The following is a 23574-nucleotide window of genomic DNA, read 5'->3' as shown; positions in this document are numbered from 1 at the left end:
GGCTCCAACCCCAAATGTAAATAATAACTTGCCAGTGATGGGTTGATGTTTGCCCCTTCTTTCTTGAAGCACAAATTATAGCCAGTATTTCGGTTCTTAGACACAACCTTCAAGTATTATAGATCCGTGCTGACTTACAACAGCAAAAGATTTTGTTCATTATAGATACTCCTGTGACTAATACATTTGAATAGAAGGCCGAGGTCCAAGCAAGTCAAGGGAAAAACAAGTTATTACAGTAAAGGCACCCAGTCCACAGGCCAGCTGAGCAACCCTTGAATGAAATCCAGAAGAAAAAAGCCTGGACTTAGTCCATCTGCAGCTCCCGTGGGACTGGAGAACAAGCAGCAAATGCCAGACTGCAGTTCAACCTTGCTTTTATCTCTCCCACCTTGTTCCCATTCTCAGAACGGCACCAACAAGATGATGAATGTTATTCTGCAGTGACCCCTGCTCCGGAGAAACAGCATGGCAAACACTCCCACTCCTTTCATTCCCAACCCCTTTTCTTCTAAAGAATCACTTTGAAGGTTCATAACATTCAGCCCTGAAGGCAAGAGGGTTTTTCCAATGTAAATTTCTTCTGGTCACTGCAATATGAACAGAAATCTTGGGCGGCTCCGTTCTGCGAAAGGGTTTTCATATTTCCTTTGCCTGCCCAGCTATTTATCATTTTCCAATAATCCTATGCCCTGCAGACAAAAACACTCAGCAAATGGCCTTACCTCCCTTCCCCCTACCCCCAACACAATAATGTTTCCATGCCTGAAAGTCTGTCCGTCAACGCTGATCGGAAAGAAAGATGTTTATCTCTACATATGGCAAGCCACAAAAGTTAGAGATGGAAAAAGATCTATTAGATCATTGAGTCCGAAGCTCTGCTAGTGAAGGACAGAGCCCCCGGAGAATACAGAATTGTTTTTAAACAGATGCAATAAATCGTCCTTCATGATGTGGTGGCCAACTGAGATATTTCACATCCTTGACTTTGAGGCAGGAGATGCTGCAATGTGGAAGTTTTTCTCCTTTCCCAATAGATTCATGATACTAAATTTGTTGTTGGTTTCCGTTAATATGCTCTAGTTTCCAAAAGACAGACCAACCACAACCAGAATTCTTCCGTCACTGCCTGATCCTAATTTATTTAAGATACTTGCTGAAGTCATCACTTGGACTGCTCTCAAATGACCCCAAGCTAGGATCACATATGGAAATATGGAAAAGCAATATGTTGCAACAATCCAACAATATCCTTCCAATTAAATCTTAAACTTTGGTAGGTTCAGGCGAACGCCACCTTGGTGCCCTCATATCTCTCTCTCGTTTCCTCCATGATAGATTTTGGTTATGGGCTCACACTCCAATCCAGTGCTCTGAAAATGCCCTAGATGCACCAGGACCAAACACACAAAATGAAGCTTCACCTCTAGTCTCTGTTGCCATTCAAGGAAGAGGGAGGACACAGCCAGAGTTTTGCTCATGAGAAATACAGAAGGACAGACATCTCTCAGAGCAATTCAGGTGACTAACAAAAACACTGAAACACCTCCTGAGAGTTACCCATTCTGGTAACATTCACATCTAGGCACAGCTGCCGGTCGTTCCTAACAGATCACAGCTGATGACATTTGGGAAAGGAAGAATCTCAGCGCAAAAAGAAGCTCCAAGGTCAGAAGTATGGCTCTGTGCTTGGATATCGCTCCAAACAGGTGTTTAAATTTCAGAGCACATGGGCTAGAAATTCATTATCATCAGATTCATTAACATATTTTAGAAATTGAGAAGTTCAGTTCAATGTTAAATCTATAGCTATAAACGGTTTATAAAATTGAGACACCACACACTTAGGAAACCCAAATCCCAAGCCCACCTGAGAACGCACATGAATTTATCACACAAGACAACGCAGGTGGGGACAAGGCACATGCGTGCATATAACTGACCATCTGCAAATTTGAGTCTGATATTTCTATAGCCCACTGGGCATCGCTGCACTGGGGCAAGGTATGACATTTTGGAAATGCATAAATTGTTTTAATCAACACATTTTTTCAGCAATAATTAACAGGTAGGCAGCAATGGTCAAAGTAGCCTAAGGCAGTTGCATATCAATATATACCTGCATAACACAAATCATAGAATCGTAAAATGGTTTGGGTTCGAAGGGACCTTAGAGATCATCTAATTTGAAGCCCCCTGCCATGGGCAGGGACACCTCCCACCAGACCAGGCTGCTCAAAGCCCCATCCAGCCTGGCCTTAAACACCGCCAGGGATGGGGGATCCACAGCTTCTCTGGGCAGCCTGTGCCAGTGCCACAGCACCCTCAGAGTAAAGAATTTCTTCCTTATACCTAATCTAAACCTCCCTTCTTTTAGTTTAAAGCCCTTACCCCTTGTCCTAGCACTACACTCCCTGATAAAGAGTCCCTTTAAACAGAGCGTGCAACTCCTTTCACTGCCTATGAAAATCCTTGATCTAATGTAAAAGAGCCGTAGTTGGAAGCAGAGCCTGAAAGCATTAAAACAAAAGAGAAAACACCACCTTATGTCATAAACACAACCATCTGAATTCAAATAACCTAGAAAACAAGGAGAGGTGCTGGTGACTGCTCCTCTTAGGACACGTCCTGTGTCGTGCTGGACTCAGCTTTCCCAGCGTCCAGGGAACAAATGCAACAGCCACGGACATGGCAGCCGCACTGCCTTCCACACCAAGGGCAGACAATGCAGCCTAACTTTTTCTAACATGGGCACTAGCAGCATATACATTTAAAAATAAAGCATATTGATCCACTGGAGAAGTAGAAAATTAAACACACGTGACAGATGTAAGTCATGTCAGTTATCAGAAGGTGTTCAGATCTGACAGCAGTGAAGGCAAGAAAAAGCTAGGTGAGGACAGATATTTGTCTGTGCTAGCTAATGTTTCACAAAAAAAAAATCTTTAACCACTGTTCTTCCATTTTATACGTAACCCTTGATATAAGATTTGACTTTTATATTGACATACTGGTTCCCAGGAATTTGGTCCAAAATTGCTCTCAACTCCCCCCACCTCCACCCAAACACTTTTTAAAGTAATATTGACACAACTGCGAGTAGTGGCCTTCCTAAATTAAAACTTATGTACATGGTCTGAGCATACAGTACAGAGCTCGCAGAGCTCTGTTAGGGACATCAAATATATTTTGAAAGATGTGGTTGTACTGTCTCCGGTATTAGTCAAGTAACATGCTGCCTGTCTGGAACTCGTGTAACAGGCACTGATAAATAAAGTGCCCAAATCTTATCGAATCTTGCAGTCAAGCCTTACTGGGTTAGATTCACAAACAGAGGAAACCCTTCAGACTATGCCCCAACTTATGTCTTAGAGAACAGAGGCTGGGCAAATCACACAATTTGTTGTTTATCAGAACAAGGATTTCACATACTGTCTTTGGGGTTTACTCTTGAAACCCAGGATAACGTTTAAACTGGTCCATCTGTGCTGGCACTGAAATATCTTGGGATTTGCAAAGCTGAAAAACTCAAAAGGCATGAGATACCCACAACGGAGGTCTAAATACCCAGTACAAGATCCTCTCATTCTTCAAAAGATCATTTAGAAGTCTTTTTAGGCTTGCAAAGTGCAATCAAGTTTCAATGTCCCATTCACGTTTGGCACTGCTTGACTCCAGCTATGAGCCGAGCTGCAGGACTACCAAGAGCTAACTTCTTGCAGCCATAACCAGTCTATGAAATTCTCATTAACCTTTCCTAAAAAAACAAAAAATTCAGGAGACATTTCATAAGGCAAGGAGCTGGCAGGGCAACAGAAGTCCTCCCCCTCTTAGACACTGCAGACACTGAAATTCTCCTCTGAATTTATATTCTTTTCTTCATGTTTCATTTTTGCCACATGACCTTTCTAAATATTCTTATTTTTCAAAACTGGTAAAATGAAGTCAAAAAGGATAGCAACAAAAACCTGTCAAGAATAAAAACCATCAGCAAGATATGATTCCTTTGTATTTGATGACAATGAGAAAAAAAAACAAAAAAAAAAAACACAAAGGAGTATCAGACTTCCTGGAAAACTAAAAAGTTTCAAATATTGACAAAAGTATCAAAAAAATTAGGTAACCATTTCACTCTAAAAAAAAAAATCTGGTAATTTTCCCTTGTAAGAAGAACAAAAGCATCTGAGAGTTGTAGGATGCTGAAAAACAAAATACCTACAAAAATAATTGAATTAGATCTATTTCTTGTCTCCCTGCCTGGCCCGAAAAACAAAAATAAATACCTTCTGCAATTTTCAGTCTAGGTTTACAGTCCCCAAAGACTTGAATCATTAAAATATCATGTAAGCTTTTATTCAGAGCAACTACTTTGAAGTCCATCTGTTTATATCAGAGTTGGCCCCAGCTAAAATCCAAGAACAAAACACACACACTGTGTGATACCGAAAACAGATCCAAGTTTGCTTGATCGGCCCCTTCTCTACCATTTGCTTCGAGTCCATTAGTCAAAGTCATAACTGTGCTCCCCCCAAACAACTCGTGAAGTACTTCTTTTATGGGACCCCTTTGAATCCTCTGATACACCAACAGGCCTGAAAACCCGCTCATCCTGATAGCAGAGAACTGCAAGGAGTGCTTCGTCCTTCCTCTCTCCTCGCAAACGGGCACGCCGCTCTGCTCTTCCAGCAGCAGTGCCACTGACAACTGGATGCACCTAAACCAGTTACCTTCTTTTGGGAACCACTGCCTGGGCTCCAAGTTATCCCCCTGGTGCACATAAGACCACCGAAGGGCGAGGGGGCCAGCACCCATCCCAGCCTACAGGCAGGCACCGGGCCGCTCCTGACGCTCCGGTGTGGGCTTGTGGGTTTTTCCTCTCGTTAGCTTAGCAGTGCCACAATAAAGAGGCTTACAGCTGCCTCTTCCTCTAATTGCATTGGGTGTGAACTGAAAATGCTGCTTTTTCCAGTAATTTTCCCCTTTTCCCAAGTACAGCTCTACATGTGTACATACGCACGCTTTCAGTAACACGCACGTTTGCCTTTGGAGGATATTTCAAACCTACCCAACCTAAATAAGGAGAACTTTTAAATGTATTTTCTCTCCCCCTTGATGTGGTGAGATTCACAGGCTGTGGAAAAAGAGGCTGGGACAAGACACAGTTGCATCTGGAGCGGGGGAGGCATTCTTTTTTGTGGTTGTCTGATGAATTATCAAAGCCGACTTGTAAGGAGTTTGGGGCCCAGAACTTTAAACAGATAGAGATTTTCCTCTCTCCTTTCCTTTCTGTCTCCAACTGTCCTGGGGATTTGACTGAGTCACGTTACACTCGCTGTGACTTCAGATCAGTCGTATCTGGCTTTAATAACGTCTTTATTTTTATTGTTATTATTTTTGGCTGCCCGGGTATTCTTAAGAGCTTTGTTGTTGCACTCCCAGCAGAGGCAGCAGCATGCGCTCAGCGATGGGAGCGATGCGAGGACAAGGCTGGAGCGGAGACGGAGACGTCTGCGTGGAGTCCCGGAGCTTCACTTCGGGGCAGCCTGGAGCTCCAGTGGAAGCCCAGCCAGGAATGCCTGGCATTCCCATCCCTCCACACAAGGTAACTTATGGCTCCCCACCTCAAACACATCGCCCCAACAGGGCGGCACAGAATTTAGTTGATGTTTTAACAGATACCAAGGCACCGGGGAGGCAGGGAGGAAGAGCTCCTGGGACTTGTGACATACGTGTCCAAATGGTGTGGCTCTGATTCAAAGGAAAACAAAACCGAGCAACCAACCACGGCCAACCTCAAAGGCTGCAAATGACAGGAAATCCCTCTGGGTAGGTCCAGGTGTTAGGCAGAAAAAAATTCCACCACACCTTTTATATATATATATATATATATATATTATATATATATATACACGCACAACCATTTTTAGACTCCAAAGTTACATGAGCATACCCTAACAATAGAAAAAAGAGAAGGAAGGATTTTCATAGGCCACATCCCTTCCACTACGCATTTATTCATTTATTTCTGATATAAAAAGCTAAAAAGCTGGAGAAACGTTAGGAGTGGAAATATGAAGCCAAACAACTTCCTGCCCAAGGTTGAAGGCAGAGACAGGGAGAAAGCATTGGAATGGCTGATGAGTGGCTACATTTCATCTTTCAAAGCATCAGCTTGGAGGCCATCCCAGAAAAATCCGGCCATCCCAGCAAGATCCTGCTATGATTCAATAAAGTGACTACAGGGATCGAAGGCCCAGTCAAACTACCTAAAGAACTGATCCAAGAAGGCAACCTATACCATTAAGGATTTATTTTATTCATGCACAGAGGATACACAGGGCTACGGGGGAAGACTGCAGACACATCTCAGAGGCAATGTGCTGGAATAGCATGGAGGGCTTTAGAGACTGAGGTTCTTTGCCCATTCCACAAGCAGAAGATATAAAACAGATGAGCTCTAAACTTCCCTGGGTATTTTGTTGTGCAAATCAGTTCCACTGCTGAAATCCTTACTGCTAGGGATCTCTGAACAGGCCTTGAAGAAAACAAAAGTGGCTTTTATCGACAAACATGACTTCACTTCAGCTACTTACCTGAATATTCCACTAGCATTCATAATACTTTATCTTCTTTGTGTCAGCCACGCAAAGGACAAAGCCTTCGACACCTACAGAATGCCCCCAGAAGCCAAATTTACACGTATTTATATAAAAGAGAAGAAGTTGTTCAAGACAGGAAGGAAAATATGCATTTCAAACATCTTATTGTGGAGCAGGAAGAGTAACACTCATGCGGCCGTTTCTATACCAGACATCATGAGAAGCCAAACTGCAGAAGGGAATATTTAAAAAAACACTGGCTGGAAAAGCAGGAAATCTAAAACCTGATTTTTCATTAAAATCAGCAGTGGTTTATGAGTGTGAAAACAGACCTCAGTGTCATCAGATCAGACCCTCATAAGGCTGCTCAGCCTGTCTTAGAGTTGAACACAGGCATTATTTGAAGAAGTCTAAAGAAAATAATCACCTTTACGCTTGCTCATTCCTATACCAATCAATTCACGTGGACATCCAGTCCCCCCAGATCAATGCTATTCCCCAAACCCCTCCATCATCTGTATTCTCCCTCCCTCCCTCCTTGAACCTCCTTCATCTCTGTTCATCACTTCTGTCCCATCCAACTCCCCCGTTAGTCTTCCTTGGATAAATATTGCACAAGGGACAAAGATGAAAAATTTGCCTAAATATACAGATCGAGAGGGAGCTGGCAGAGACTTTTTAGCGGTACACTCCCGAAACCTATCTGGAAGAGCAGTGCAGAGTTGCAAAGGGGAGAGGGACTGAGCTTTTCCATGCTTTCACAAAGTCTGGGTAGGACAGGCTGGTATAGCCACAGCAGTCCAGCCTGGAAGGTTTCTTCCCGAACAGCCTGAGCCTCTCTCTATCTTCTGTTTAAATGTTTTGTACCAGATTGAAAGCTCTTTAGAAATCCCCATATTGGAAACTAGACAAAGCATATTTCTGCTTTCTAAACACATACAAGAAGTTTTGCAATGGGATCTCTGAAATCGTAAATGTGAATTTTCAACTCCACAAGCCTGATTTTTCACATTTATTTTCTTATCTAAGGACTAGCACTTGTGGTAAGAACGTCAGTGCAAGGCAGCACAGAATGGTGTACACCTTAAAGTCAGTGCAAGACTGCGTGTGTTTATGGGAGGGCTTGTCACTCCAGAAAACAGGCAAGAAAAGCTAAAGTCAAGAAGTCATGGAAGTTAAAAATGTTACGCAGATCCAAAGGGTAACCACCTGCAGGGATGTTGAAGAAATACTGTGGTTTGAGCGTATTAGACATAGATATAGTCTCATTCTGATGCAAACAGCGCTCACTTTCCCATCCCATAACACCATTACCAGAGACAACTACCACCGTGGAAAGAACAAGACTCTACTGAAGACCATCATACACAGAGGAAACCCAGATGTTCTCTCAGCCTACTTGGCAACAAATACATTTCAGCAAGGAAGAGCTTGCTTTTCTTTATTTGGAACGTGAACCTTTGTACCCACAGAAATTGTACTCTACCTATTTTTAGTTTAGAACAAAAACAAACAACCTTGGATGTACATAATTCAAGGCTGAAACAGGTAAATGGTCATGGCCAAAAATTCACTTCAGCATATCCTAGTAGTCCATTTCTGATTCACAAAACTTCCTGAGCATCTTTGATTGGGAAAAAAAAAATGGAAGAAAAATATATCAACAAGCAAGGCAATAAATATTTACTTAGCATCAACAGGTTGCACTATATACTATGTGATTTTGAAAATCAGCTGGAAAATTTACGTTTTTCTTAACCTTTTCTCCCTCTCCCTTTATGCACTCATATTTTTGTCAGGACTTTGACTTCTGTAATCAAGTTACTTATTTCGCCCGTTCAAGATGAGGAAATCTCTCCTGATTTCAGACATTTAACAGCTGAAAACTGTTAAAGGCCGGTCAGCAGTGGGGACAACTTCAGCCTATCATTTCAGTTTCCTGAACGATTTCAAAGAGCGCATCAAACAAAGATTAGCTATCAGGGAACTTTCGTTGTTGTTTTTGTGTTTGTTTTTTTTTCTGCAAAGCTGCACTAGTTATAGCATAAGAAAATGCCCAAAATGGATTACATTGAAGCAGAAACGTTAATCTCTCGGTATTTTTCAGGAGACATCATTACCTTTTTAAAACATCCCAAATCACTTTGTCTTGTCCACATTGCAAAAGGAGGTACATTTCTCAAACATGTAAACTGGCCCAGGGAGTGGGGGGGGGGGAAGCGTGAAGACTAGGATTCATCCTGATTTAGCTACATAACCCCATCCTGATTTAGCTACATAACTCCAATTCTCAGGCTCTGAACAGTATAATTCAAGTAAAACCCTCTCACCTTGAAACCGTTAGATTTTACATCATAATGCCTCTGTAAGGTTAACTGTTTCAAACTTTAAAAGACATTTGAAACAACTTTTAACGAAGTGCTCTGTGCTACAGAGCTAGATAAACAAGCATCAATAGCAATTTCCCCCAGGGAGGGAGATAAATAATTTTTACCACCTTTATAATGCACAGAAAAAAGTATTTATTATTATTTAGTATTCACTAGATAGAACTTTCACCCTTGAGAATTCTAATGCTAGCTCTCTACAGGGGTTAGGGAGGCCTGAGCGAGACAGAAGTCAGCTGTTTGACAGTGAAACCCTGCAGAGTAAGAGGTAGGACAAGTAGTATTACCTTATAGAAGTTAAGGGTTTAAATACTGAAAAACACTCCAGAAAACAGAAGCCCAGGTCCCAGAATCTAGTCACATCCTTGTGTGGTTCTGAATACCAACCTCATTTTCTCTTCACTGGAAAAGCTCATACACTGAGACTCCAGCTGAAAATAATTATTTTTTTCCAGTCCTATATTCTAATTCCTTACTCAAGATAAAAATTACTGGTCAAAGTGAGAAAGAAACAGAGACCTGTGCCCCTGTGGCCCACACCTCGGACAAGGAAGAAGGCCAGCAAGGCAATTTGAACTTGGGTCCCTCAAAGGCGACCCAAGGAAAATAGCTCAGCCTGTGCGACCTCTGATCACAGAGGAATCTTTTTTTGGGGGCGGTGGTGGAAAACAAATGTAAAAAGGTCTCGATGTCATTTTGATTCAGAATATATAATTTGAAAATGTTTAATGGGATCATAATGTGTCCTGCCAACATCTACCTAGTGCTTTCTGCTCCAACATCCTTCTAGATAGGACACAGATGCTGCACTGACTCTGAGAAGTCTATTTACTGAATTAGTAATTACCACATCCTACAGCACCTGAGTTTTCCTTGGAGGTCTCCCAACCAAGTACTGACCATACCCCGCATTGCTTAGCTAGTGAAATCTGACATGTTCTTGGCCAGCAGCGTAGCAGCATTGGCTGCGTGTCTAGAAATATTCAACCTGCAAAGAAACCAGAGCCAGAAAAGATTTCTAAATAATTTGGCAATTCCACTTCACCCGTTACTGGTTCTTTCTCGTGTTCCTATTACGCAAAGAGAAACTACACCCAACTGGTTCGGTTATTTCTGTGTGGCAGCTGCACGGGCAGGGGAGAAAATTCAGCCTGCTGAACACAGAGCACTGCTGAAAATCTCAGCTGTTAATACATACAGGTCTGCAGAGGCTCCCGTATCAAATATCCTATTTTCAAGCTGCTCTCTGTAGAAAACAAGAGTACTTAACCGGCAGAAAACAAAAAATATGCAAAAGAAATAAAATTATAATAAAACAGAAGAAAGCCCCCACCCCTGAGGAGCAGCTCAGCAGTGAATGAAAGGGATCGCAAGCTGTTTTACATGCTTTTGTTGTCTTCCTTCACTCTGTTGTCATTGGTTGTTTCGTTGTTTGCAAGGCTGAAACAGAGGGGAAAAAGCTGCATGTCAAGTATTGAAATTTGCCTTTGAAGGTCCCTTTTTCAGATGGAAAAAGGAGCTTCAGACAGCGCTTCGGAACCCCACTTCGACCTTCAAAGTTTGACTAATCCTTTGTCGGAGTGGCATTTGCCACTTAAGGCATAAAGCCCTTTTAACACTCAGATCAGGAGCCTGTTTTCATACCTCCTCTTAAAAGCATATCCACAGCAGACTTTCATTCATCGTAAAAAGTGTGGGAAGGGGTTGTTTTGTTTGTGCTTTTATTTGCCTGCTAGCAGGCTAGGAATTCAGCTCAGTGTTCTGGTGAAAGACACACAACTTGTGAAGCAGCAGCAAACGCGCCTGTGCTTCTCCAGGACCCAGAGAGCAGTTTGGGTCACAGAATCCATGCACTGGTATGAAGGCAACCAAGTCTATTTGCAGTCACTGCCCACTAAAGACTTGTCATTAGACAATTTGGGTGCTAAAATCCTAGCCGGCACATGAGCAGTTCTGCTACAAAATCTAAAACTGTGACATTTCTAGTATCTCACCAACCCATCAAACCACGGAATCCACGCATTCACACATAATACAAATAAGAACGTGAGTGATCTTATTTGCAAGGCTCCTCATGCTAGAGGTAGGTGAATAACTTATATGTCACAAAGGGAGAACTTCAACAGTTAAAAGCACTGATTATTGAGGTAAAAAGCAAGGCAATCACGTACCTTTTTGGCATTTTAAGCACGTCATGGTCAGAAAAAGCACACCCTGTTCCTACCCTACCAAACTGAAATTATGCAAAAAGTGAGGAAGATTTTGAAAAGTCAAGAACAAAAGCAAGGAAGATGTGGTGGATCCCAAAGGATTTCCTTCAGGTCAGGAGTCAAGATGGGAGTTCAGATTTTACAGGAAATTTTTAGTCTGAAACACACCATTACCGTATTTTTGGATGAAAACAACTAACCTGAACCTTCACCCACAGCTGAAACCAAACCTGGACTCAATCTCTGATGAAGTTTAAAGTTAAGAAATAGGCGGGCTCAAATCCATTCACTCTTCAGTATGGAAAGATGGAAAGCCAAACTGAGCACCACCGTACCTACCATTAGGAAGAGCCGTTTGTTCTCTGTCTGTCTGCCCCACTGCAGCTCCGGGCTGCATTACACTTTTCTGCCATCTTCACCTGCAGGCACCCCTCCATTTAAGGGCTGGTGAAATGAGTAACTAAACATCTCTCAAATAAAAATGCTAAAGCTGAGAGAAATCCATACCTTTTCGGAGAAGATCCATACAAAATCAGTCTGTGCAGTCCTAAAACGGACGGTGTAACAAGTATGCCCTCTTCCGAAGATACCAACTTGGAAGCTGCAATCAGGAAACGCTTTACAGAGTGGACAAGGCCTGTGGTTACAGGTGGCAGCCTTAATGAGCAATAGACTTAATCAGTCTGCACTGGTAACACCACTAGCTATTGGAGAATAAGTTTTTCTTCTCCCCACAGCCTTTGAAGTATAACTTTTTTCTAAGATGAAATTATTTTGCATTCAGTTCAACTCAGAAGGATCTATACCACCGCCTAATGACTTCGGTGTTCACAAAACTAACAACTTTCAAAAGCTAAAGCAGTAACTGAGGGATTCTGTGTCATCCCCCGTCCCCCCTTCCTAAAGGAACAAACTGACTGCTGATCTTTCACACCTACTTGGGAATAGAGGGAAGAAAAGGACCAGGACATCCTGGTGGCTACAAGCAAGAGAAGTACAAGAATGATGTAAGTATTTGTCCAACACCCCAATGAGCCATTCAAAATTCACCTACTACAAACAATTCAATAACGAACAGCGATTTCGAATTTCCCATCTCCCTGCACAGAATATGGGAACTAAAATTATTAGAGTTACAGAAAAAGATTTTGAGAAATCTCTTGCAAGAAATCTCTTGCGCTGTCAGATGGGCAGCTGTGGGAACCTACTCTGTGATTTCTAGAATTCTTACAGTCTTGCCCTAATTCATAGGTCTTATCAACCCTTTACCAAGTTTGGTTTTCCCTGGGTCTCCTCAAACACCACCTATCTAAAAAGAAGAAAGCCCTAGCATTCTGGATATATGCATGGATCTAATTTGTCAGTTCTATTTTAATAAGGGTTAGGATTTGTAGGTACTTCCAAAGAATTAGAGATATTTTGAGATACTGAGCACCAAGGAATTTTACTCCGAATACGTAACTAAACTACAGAGAAAATACAGGGTGAATCTTCAACAGATATTTAATGGCAAGTCGACGGTACGAATCTTAGTATTTCTATCTCATGTTGCGATCCAGCACTGCACAAGGACTGCTGCTGTTACTGACCTAGCAGCTGACGGACGCCCTTCAATAAGGATGACACACAAAAAATAAGCCTTCTTAGAGCACACAGCAAGGCAAGATCAAAGCATACATTTTTCAACAAATCAGTTACAAGACCCTTTGTAATACATCAGAGACAGATAAATTATGTATAGATAGATCTGGTGAAGCCTATTTTGTGAAGTCTTAACTCTAGGACAGAATTATACCCATCTTAATTAAATTCTTACGAAATAAATTGAAGTTTTCAAGGCATCCTTTAAAAGGGTTTCCAAAAGTAGTTCTGTAACAACCAAATAAATGTTATTAGTGACCCTAAGTTAAGGCTTGCTCCATTTTTTCTCTGTCTTATTTTTCATATTATGAAAAAATTAAGCTGTCATTTAAAAGGAGGAGTTCTACATACCTAAAAATAGCAGCCTAACACCCCATTAAAATTATTACAAGAACAAGTAACATTTGATACTCTGACAGTGGTTTTCCAAACTACATCTCAGAAATGCCACTGTAGTGTCTGATGTTTCTGAATGGCTGCTCTGTGATTCTGCTTTGTGGCTAATTGGTCTTAGCTGTCCTATTGATGCTGTTTGCTTACTTGTGGTTATAAACTCAGAAGACTGAGACACAGAGAGCAAGTGTTTATATGTAAGACTATAAACTTCAGAGCCTAACAAGAACAAGTATGGCCAAGAGGATCATTCTCCTTAGTCTGTATTCTTTCTATGACAACAGTGAAGTCAGAAGCATTGCAGGATTCAAAAATCAGCTTCCAAAGTCCTCCCCTAGCTCAAACCTTTTCATTAGAGGTCCTAAAGATCATCCTTTAATTGATGACTACAGTCACCTGAAGCCTACGCAGCAGTGCTGCAATTCATTAGCTCTAAATCCCACTGATTTACTGATGTAAAGTCCCACTGAGCTTCATGACAAGTTCTCAGGGCACCTCTTAAGAAAAACGCCTAACGCCCTTTCGTCCATTTATTTTCTGTGCTCCCTCTTCCACTCCTTCAGAAGGGACAAACTCATCAGAAGATGGGTTGAAAAGATATTTGTGTGGGTACAGGCATGTGGATATATATGCATCTATATAATTGTACCTTAAACACACACAGTCCTGGGCTGCTCTTTCAAAGGATGTGCCTTCTTGTTTACCTGTCCATTATGGACACGTATGAACACTTTCAAACCAGGCTGGTAGGTATGTCTATAGCTACACACATGTAAAGCAGAACATAACAAATATATATTCGAGAGCAGTAATATTGCAGTAAGAAGTTATACGTCATATTGCAATAAGATAATGCAATGATAACTTCTTTTAGTGACACACAGGCCTGCCAGCACATGCCAATTTAAATGTGACTGCGTACAGATACGTGGACACCTTTTAGGACATGCAAATAGTAAAAACTAAAATGAAAAGCATCTGTGCTTACAGCATCCCTGCACTTTCTTTTCCCCTTTTTGACATGGAAAATCTAGTTAAATGACACTGAAACGCTGTCACCTTTGTGCTTCTAAAGCACACAGTGAGGTCTGGAAGCAAGACGACGAAACCCACAGAAGTTTTAGCAGCAAAATTACTCTGGCAGGAATAAATTAAGTCAAGAGGGAAAAAAAAAAAAGCAAGCTAGATTTCTCTCTCACTCTTACCTTTCTAGTCTAAGAAAGCTCTGTCAGCAATTACTACCAATCCAAATTAATATTGCGCAAATATCACAGAAAAAAAGAAACACAAGATAAATGTAAGGGCAGAGATTCTCCAAAACATTCAAACAGGTTTGGTGCTCTGTTGTAACAGCTGTATCTAATCTAAGGCTTCATGGTAACTTTGGAAACCTCAGCCAAAAAGGCAGGACAATTTATTTTAGTTTAAGCCATCATGAATATGTTTAATGATCAGTGAAATCTAATCTTCCAAGACTTCTTACATAGACAAGGATATTGTGAAGACATCCAGGTATAAAGGAGGCACAAATTCTATAAAATAGAGAACTTCATCCAACTGCAGGCCAGAAAGAGAGAATACTAAGGGAAGCTGAGCAAAAAAATCCTCATAACAGGTGGATCCTCACGCCACCTCTAAAAATGAGGATGTGCTCCACAATGGGCACTTAGCAGTAGGCAGAAAAAACCCTTAGTAGAAACATTTCACAGTTGTGGTAGTCATCTGGAGAAATTGTAATGAAACTTTACGCAAATGTAAAACAGGAGGCCTGACTTAGCACAGCCTACATGTTAAAATAGTACCACTTGCAGTAAACTGGCACTTGGTTTTAATTCCACAAAGCATGATACGGTCCCACAACAAGCCATCCCTTTTAACAAAAACCTCACATTTCTCAGTTCTGCGCAGACATACAGAAGAAGCAGATCAAAACAGGACTGCTTTGAACAACCCTGAAGAATGAAGCACCAAAAGGAAAGGGGACAGCTAAAGTGTTAGTGCTTGGCCTTGAACTTTAGCGACTTGGATTTGTTCCATGTTGAGTGGCATGGTTTGAAATGAATTAGTTAAGTTTTCAATTGCACAGGTGTTTATTTACCCACCTCATCAGAACCTGCACTGTTTGTCTCCTTCTACAGTGGAATAGCAAGTACTGCTGGTGTTGCATGCTGTGGCTTAAGCCTCGTAAGAGAGCTATATGTTGACCTTTATTTCAAATACTCCCGGTCTTTCATGTTTCAAAGAAGCTCCATTAACTAAGCGATAGGAATTGTCAGGCCTGGAATAGAAGGGATGCTGCAAAGCATCAAGAACTGTAACCAAGAACTGTTGGTGAGCAGTTGAGTGAAGTGTTAGAGCACGCAAGCTCTGTACATTACAAATATTTTCACTCCAGAGTAGATGGATGAAGCAAGAATTTAGAAGCAAATATTAGAAGTCCCAAAAGGATCAAGAAACAGTAGGACTGAGAAAGTACCTGAAGTATGGCAAACGTACTTAGTTGTTGTTTCAAGGACCTAAGCCAGTCTCCACTGAAACAGAGGGAAGCTCTCCGTACGCCAGGTTCCCTCAAATCCTCTGCAGTGAGAGGTGCCATTGCCAGCTGACGCAGGATGTAGACCAGGGGCACTGCTGGTCTGACTGAGCAAAGCCAGTCCAGAGGCTCCCAGCAGGACCCCACACAGGGAGTCGAGTGCCGCAGTAGGGTCTGAATTCTCCCTCCCCAGAACAAAACAATTTACAAGGTATCATTTAGCGTTACAGAGAATCACAACTGAAAATAATTCTATTTCCTTTCAGGGAGTGAATAAAATTCTCAAAGCAACTCATCAATTCCCAGACAGAGGAAAAGCCATCTTAACTTTGCATTTACAAACTGTGCATGATCTGAATGTGAAGAAATGACCACGAATTCTTTTGCCTGTAGCACAGTTAGTTTCCCCCATACAGACATAAATGATGCTCATCAATAGAAATGTGATATTTCTGAATATAAAAAAAAACATAAACTGCGCTTACTAGGTCTCCTCTGGTTCCCATTTAATTTCTTTTGTCTAATGTAAACTCACTGGGCTATGACTAACAGCTAACATATAATTTCTAATTGTATGGCATTATGTTATGTTAGTACAAAAACATTATCAGAGCCAAGACAGACAGAAGCATATAGTTCAGTCTTACTGGGAGCAGACAGGAATGGAAAAATACCATCAGCACCAAGTACATTTGTCAAGGAAGCAGATTAAAATTCAGCTCTAATGGGAAAAAAAAAATCTCCCCACATTTCACTTTCCTACTTTTTAAATGATAGAACTGTTATATAAACAAACCAAAATATGTTCACCTTTACAAGGGCTTATGGAAAAATGCACTGGATGATGTAGGACATTACTATTTTATTCTTTGGAAGATGATCTGTATATTTCTACAGAAATGGCCTAAAGCTTTACAGAGATATAAAGCCTGTAGCTAGGTGATTAGCTATAGAATCCAACCTTGTTGCAGAATTATGTTCAGATTTACACTTGAAAGAATTATGAGCCAGAGCCTTGCAAAAAAAAAAAAAAAAGTCTGATTTACACCCTGTAGAGATTTCCCTCCCTAGGGAATAAACCAAAGGAACATAAATCAAGAGTAAGGCCACATAGAAGTGTACTCCTGAGCCTGCAGACAGTCTGTAACAATAGCTGCAAGAACTGCGAACCACCTACATCCTCTCAATGCGTTAATCATGAGGTTCAAAGATTGACAAGTTAAGTGGCAAATGTGATGGACAGCATTAGTTTGGGGTATTTGCACCTGTCTGTACGCAATGTTCCTCTGAAAGGGCTATGGCTGGGCAGCTGGCAGGCAGCTCGTCCCCGCAGCCCGTGTGCTGCAGACCAGGCGGATCCCTCTGAGTTCCGTGGGATGATAACGCACGCGTCCCGCTCCGGTAGCGCAGGGAGGGAGGGATGGAGAGAATGAGACCCACCAGCAGCCAGGAGCCTGCAGGCAGGCAAAGACGGCGACAAAGCAAAGAGGAACTGGGACAAAGGCACAGGGGTCCTCAGAGGGAAATCATTTTCCTACGTACTTAGGCAGGAGTCCAATGACTTTGTCGTCATCCAGAATATCAGCAAATTGCTGAAATCGGAGCAAACCTGAAACAGAAGATCTATCCACATGAGAGGGGAAAGAGGGAGGTTTTTAATGTCATCCTTGTTATATTACGTTTTAACCCCAATTCGTATTTGTTAATCTGATTTTTTCCTGTTACAAAGACTCTTATTTACCTCTGTCCACAGCAAAGGGCTGGAATTAGGTGATCAAGGTCCCTTCCAACCCAACCCATTCTATTATTGTCTTAGTTTGCAGTCTAATAAAACACAGCTTCTGTAGCTCAAAATCTCTTTATGAAGAGGTCACTTTAAGGAAGAGGCAGTGCCAAATCCACCTGAAGGCTCTGGCAAACTTGTGGACCTGTTCAAGCAACATGCCTAACAGCTGAAATAGTTGAGTATTTAAGGAGCAACACCCAGAATAACTCTCCAAGCTACCCCTCCATTTCCAATCATAGGATGGTGATAGGATGGTGTGGGTTGGAAGGGACCTTAAAGATCATCTAGTTCCAGCCCTTTGCCGTGGGCAGGGACATCTTCAACCCGACCAGGTTACACAAAGCCCCGTACAACCTGGCCTTCAACACCTCCAGGGATGGAGCATCCACAGCTTCTCTGGGAAGCCTGTTGCAGTGCCTCACCACCCTCCAAGTAGATTAAAGAATTTCTTCCTTATATCTAAATCTACCCTCTTTTAAAGCCATTACTCCTTGTCCAATAATCCCCTTCAATCTCTGTATCTGTCAAAGGTTCTAAAATGGAACCTAGGCTTTCCTAGATTTGAAAAGAAATAGAAACATCAAAAAGTAATGTAATATATTATCAAAAACATAGAAACTGCTATACTGCCATTTACTTCAGATTAAAATTAATGAGAGCTCTCACTGATTGATCGAAAGAAAGCTCAGTCTATTCAGCCTGTAACCCACTTAATCATCTTCTAGAAACACAAGAGCCAGGAAAGCACTGGAAGGAGTGCAGGCAGGGTGTCAGGAATACTGGGTTCGCTTCCAGCTCTCGGGAGAGCCCACTGTAGTGTTTGTAGCTCGCAACATGACCACAAGTCATGCGTACAATTCCCTTCTCACATAGTGCATCAGTCCCATTTACTAAGATTGCAAACTCTTTAGGACAACATCTGTATCTTGCTACGTACTTGTTCAGTGGTTAATATCAGAAAGCTCTCATCTCAGCTGGGGAATTCTGGCATTAGCAGAGTACGAACAGCGGTCTCGTGCTCTCCCTCTACGCAGGCGGAACATCATCCAAAAACCGAACCTATATAATTCTACTTTATGAAAAGAGATCATGGCTTTCCATGATTTTTCAGCCAGGACCCCCAGCATTCAATCCAAACTAAAAGAACATAAATCCTAAGATTCCATTCAACTGGCCTTTAATGTCCTTGTCACCCGGCATGCACCTGGCAACGCCCAGTCAGAATCTTGCAGGGCATTATAACCTTGATACTATTGACCAGCATTGCTCTGATTTAAATTTCAAACAGCCTGCAATTTTGATTCCTCTTTCTCCCAGCTCTGAAAGCAAACATTATGGATTTTATAGGGAAGGCGGCCCTAGCCACACATTTGATTTGCACAAACTTTGCAGAAGTGAAAAGGCAGTCAATACAAACAGAATTAATTTTAATTAACCTTAATATTCTGATGAAAATGGTGGGGAGTTTTCATGAACAAATGAGTAGAGCCACATACACAAAAATATCTGCTTTGTTAATTACACATGCACATATCCAATAATACAGTCATGGTTAATTACAGTACTTGTTTGTGAACTTACATGATTACGATCACACAGGCACCCCTGTAGTCGATATGCACATGTCCTTTTTTTTGGTTAGGCAGAGTAGAAAGCCAGCACTGAGATGTTGATTAGCAGCACTGTCAAAGATCTTCAATTCTCCATCTAATCATCAGGTCTCTGGTGCCTGTTGGGGACAGGAACAAACATTACTATTCCCCAGCCTGGAAACTCCCCTGGAAGAATTGCTCCTGAACCATAAACAGGCTCAACCGCAGCCTCTTGTCAAGAAGTCCAAGCAGTCCAACTCATTCATACGAAATCAGGAGCAACTACTCAAAACTGTGGTTACACTGATGTAAAACCAGTGAAAACTGGCAATCAAGAAACCAGCCTGTGAAATTACTGCGTGTAAATAGAACACAAATATCATCGAGTGGAGATCCCTATTACCCAATTTAAAACTATTTAGGCAAATTTGCTGAAGATCTTGCCCACAATTTCCTACCGCATGTGATCTAAGAGGAGAACAAGATGACACTACAGAAGAGAGCATCAAAACAGGGCAATTTCCCTGTTTGTTGCTGCAAAAATTTCAAGCCAAACCAGACATCCAAACACAAGCAGATCAGAGGCTCCTCACTCTTTAAAGAACCAATGCCAAGTCATTCCAGCCAACTGCTTTCAACTGTGCCTCCATGCCCATGAGAAACACCTTTCCATGCTGCTTCTATGGCTTACCTGTGCCCAGGTGAGAGAATCTAAAAAGTAACCTACCACAGAAAGGCTGAAGGAGCCCAGCACTTGGAAGAAGAAAGCTCTCTTGCAATTGCTTTTGGAAATGCACAAGGCCTGATCTGAAAACTCACTATGAAAAATCCGTGTGTTGTCCAAAGTACTGACTAGGGCTGGGATTTGTTTGCTTCCCAGAAGCAGAATAAAGAAAAAGAAGGAAAAATGCTTTCCTAGCTGTCTCCAGCACTCCTATCTTCCTTATAAGCACAGTGAGCATGTGTTGCACCGAACGGGCATGCAAGACAAAACCAGATATTTAATGTTTGTTCAAGTTAGAAGAAAAATATTGCCATACCAATAGATTCAAAAATAATAGAGTTTTACCCTGAGAAACATGAGATTTGGGACTCCTTCTCTTTGCCTTCTCTTTTTTAATCTTCCAGGGTGCTTTAGAGTTACATTCCTACATTTGAGAGCCTGCGGGCTAGGAATTTATTTAAGATACAGCTAAGAATCTCATTAATAACATGAATACAGAAACTGGGGTTTAAAGAAAATATACAGGTAACGCAAAATTTAAAGTCATGACAAGTGGCAACAGCGCATACAATATCAATATCTGGGTAATGGACCCAGAATGATTACTGGTTAATGAGCCGAAGCACGCAACAATAATGGAAAAAAAAAAAAAGAAGAAGAAATGTTTCTTTTATAACATGGCTGCTAGGAATTATAGCAAGCTACTACTCGGAGTCACATCCTGTTTACTTAGTGATTAAAATTAGGCCAAATCCCACTATATCACAAGCAGTATTTTTTAAGGGAGCATATGCTTGCTGGCATACCTTGATTTGCTACTGTATAAGCAAGCAGAAAGGGGCCCAAACAGACCATTCCTGCAAGTAAGGCAAACATGATCTGTCTTAATTTTGTACAATTAGCTACTCTGTACCTGTTTGGTAAGATAACTATGAATAATGCTATTGATATTTACGGCTTCATCATCTCCAATAACTAGGAGATGAGTTAGGCTGTTAAAAATCTATCAACTGGGCAAGTTGTGTAACAAGTATTTATAACAAACGTGTTATCAATTGCACTTGGAAAAGCTTCAAAACAAGCGTGTGCTGAGCAGAGACATAACACCCCCACACACACACCTTCTTGCGATATCCTGCTCACGTTAGGAACATACCTGACATATTTCAAGAACATTTTCATCAGACCTGTACAAACATTGCTGCCCCCTGCCCTCCTCCTTAAAATTATCAGCTAATCTTGGAAAGTGTAGGAAATCACACTACCAAAATTCAGGTTTCGTGTATAATAACTACAAGATGCATATAATTGTGCCTTAAATCATCTCCGCAAAACACAGCTACAAAGCTACAAGTAGTCTGACTTTTCTGCAAAAACTTGCAGAAGTCCACAGGCATATATTATGTATACAAATACGGAAAGAACGTTCCAGTCCTCGCAGCGATATTTCCCTTTATTTTACACCAAAAATAAGGCAAATGTTAATAAATGCATTATGAAAATAAACATCCACCTTGCAGAACCTTCTTAATGGAGGCTGTCTCCTTTTAAACCGTTTGAGAGCTTTACAGTAAAAGAAAAAAGCACAGGGGGACATACACCAGTGTAAGTTTGGAGTTTAATGAACAAAGCCACTTATTCCCTCTCAAAGGCAGAGGGAGAGGGAGATGAAAGCTCTTGTTTCATTTTATGTGCAAAGCAGAACAGACATCTCCCATAGACATGCTAATGAAACATTGATTTGCTTGGGTGACGTTTGTTACCACAGGGCTCTCCACCTTGGACTTCCAGGAGAAACGATTCACAATTAATTAACTCCTTTCACAGATTATCTGAAATCTAACCTCTGCTCAACCCCACTTCATGATAATGTTCATTTTGTTAGCAATATGCAGATCAATGAACATACATATATGCAGACACGCACATACACACAAAGATGTATTCCCCATTTTTATACGCATTTATACGCATGCAAATGTATAACGCATTACATATCATACAATGCATCGTGTAATCTATGCTTACATTACAGATATTATAAAATACACATTTTCAAATATTTATTTCTATTTGTAGCCATGTGATTCCACTGCTGTAAGCACCACACCAAGGTTCCTGCCATCAGCTCGCATGGGAGAACTCCCCAAACTCCCAGCGCTGCGGGATGAGCCCTGGCTCCCTCACCCAGCTCCTCCTTACCTCGGGCAGATACAAACCTACCTCACAGGAGTCCACAGGAACTGCTCCCCGCTGCCCTAACCAACATTTAATGCATTTTCTCAGGCACAGAAAGGAAACAGGCACTCTTATTCTAATTAAAAAAAAAAAAAAAGAAAAAGAAAAAAGTTTTTCTTCAAGGGGAATGAAGATGTAAAATAAATATAAAATTAAAAATATAAGTAATACTTCCTGCCCTTCTGAAAAACTGCCTAATTGTCTTTTCAATTGTAAATACACATAAACCAAATTGCCTGGCTGTATTGACCCTGTATGACAGATGTATGCGAAGCACCACACCTCCCACATCGTAGGTTTTATCCCACTCGCCCTATGCCCACGAAAGCCTCGTTCCAATATTGCAGCCCCCTTGACTCAAGGGGCTTCGATTCCTCTAAGCTGAATTCCACCACCCAGAGGTTTTTCCCCCAGCTGTGGAAACCCTTCTGTGAAGTTGATACTGACCAAGGGACCAAGCAGAGCAGGAGGCCAGCTTCGTGACTCGCTGTTTGACATTTAAGGTGTCAAAGGAAGCAGGTAAGAACAAATGCTACGTTCTCACCAGCAACTGCCACAAAAGTTAGCCAAAGATTATCTTCCCTTAATAAAAGTCGTGTGGAAATTTAAGGAAAAAATTATGTAGATTTAAATGTTTACTTAAGTAATTTAAACTGGTCTTACAGCGACTTTATAATTTTCCTTCTAGAAAGCACACCAGGCTTACGAATGTGACAAATAATTCCAATGAATAATTTAATAATAAGAAGAACAAAAAATGTTTTAAAGTAAAATACAGAGAAGATCAAAGGCCTGTGAAGCAGTAACACTGCAAATAAAGTTCAATCTATGATTCTTTAAAGATTTTAACTTGGAAAATTGAAACAAATCTCCAACTGTACGCACACGCTCCCCCACTCCTTCCTGCCCGAACACCATTAACGTGAATTTCAAGCAGGGCTCACCTTCACCGCAGCTATTATTGACACGGGGTGGGTGATCAATACAGAACAGACTGGAAGCTCATTTTTAGAAATTGATAAAAGTTCAAAACCCAGAGGGGTTAGATGATTTACAGCACAGGTTAACGCTATGCGCTCTACTTTTCTCAAAAATGCAAGGGTTTTCCAGATGCTTCCACCTATTCCGCTATTTTATTAATGCCTTTACATTTGAATACGATTTTAGTTTCTTAGAATTCATGGTTAGGTTAGAAATTAATTTCACTGCAAGTTATCATCTATCAAGGAAGCAATGTCTTAGCACAAGATAACCTTCTTTGTACTCCAGGTGCAGAAATCCCAAAGCTGGGCCTTACTGGGATGAGGCCTGCACCGGGACTCACGGCGGTCCTGGCCCCCCTCCACAGAGACACTACCAAGTGGTGAGAGGGGACAGCGGCCACCAGCCTTCCCGTCTCAGGTCCCATTTCGAGGGGTTCTGGAGTTGACGCTGTGACAAGAGGACGGGACAGATCCCTGGACGCGTTCGC

The 23574-nt window shown here is 41.5% G+C and overlaps 1 protein-coding gene across 1 annotated transcript in view; it reads right to left on the bottom strand.

The window, feature by feature from the left end:
* Positions 1-22179, bottom strand: part of LOC310882590 (uncharacterized protein) — a 343849-nt gene extending 321670 nt beyond the window's left edge. Inside the window, exons 1-2 of the mRNA XM_083801528.1 lie at positions 22089-22179; positions 19131-19278 (exon numbers count right to left, since the gene is read on the bottom strand). The gene's annotated coding sequence lies outside the window, so the exon portion shown is untranslated. The remainder of the gene's footprint in view (positions 1-19130; positions 19279-22088) is intronic.
* Between the last annotated feature and the right edge of the window lie 1395 nt (positions 22180-23574).

The sequence above is a fragment of the Anser anser genome, assembly GCF_964211835.1.
Source record: "Anser anser genome assembly, chromosome: 16".
NCBI lineage: Eukaryota > Metazoa > Chordata > Aves > Anseriformes > Anatidae > Anser > Anser anser.
This window is presented reverse-complemented; position numbering and strand designations above follow the sequence as displayed.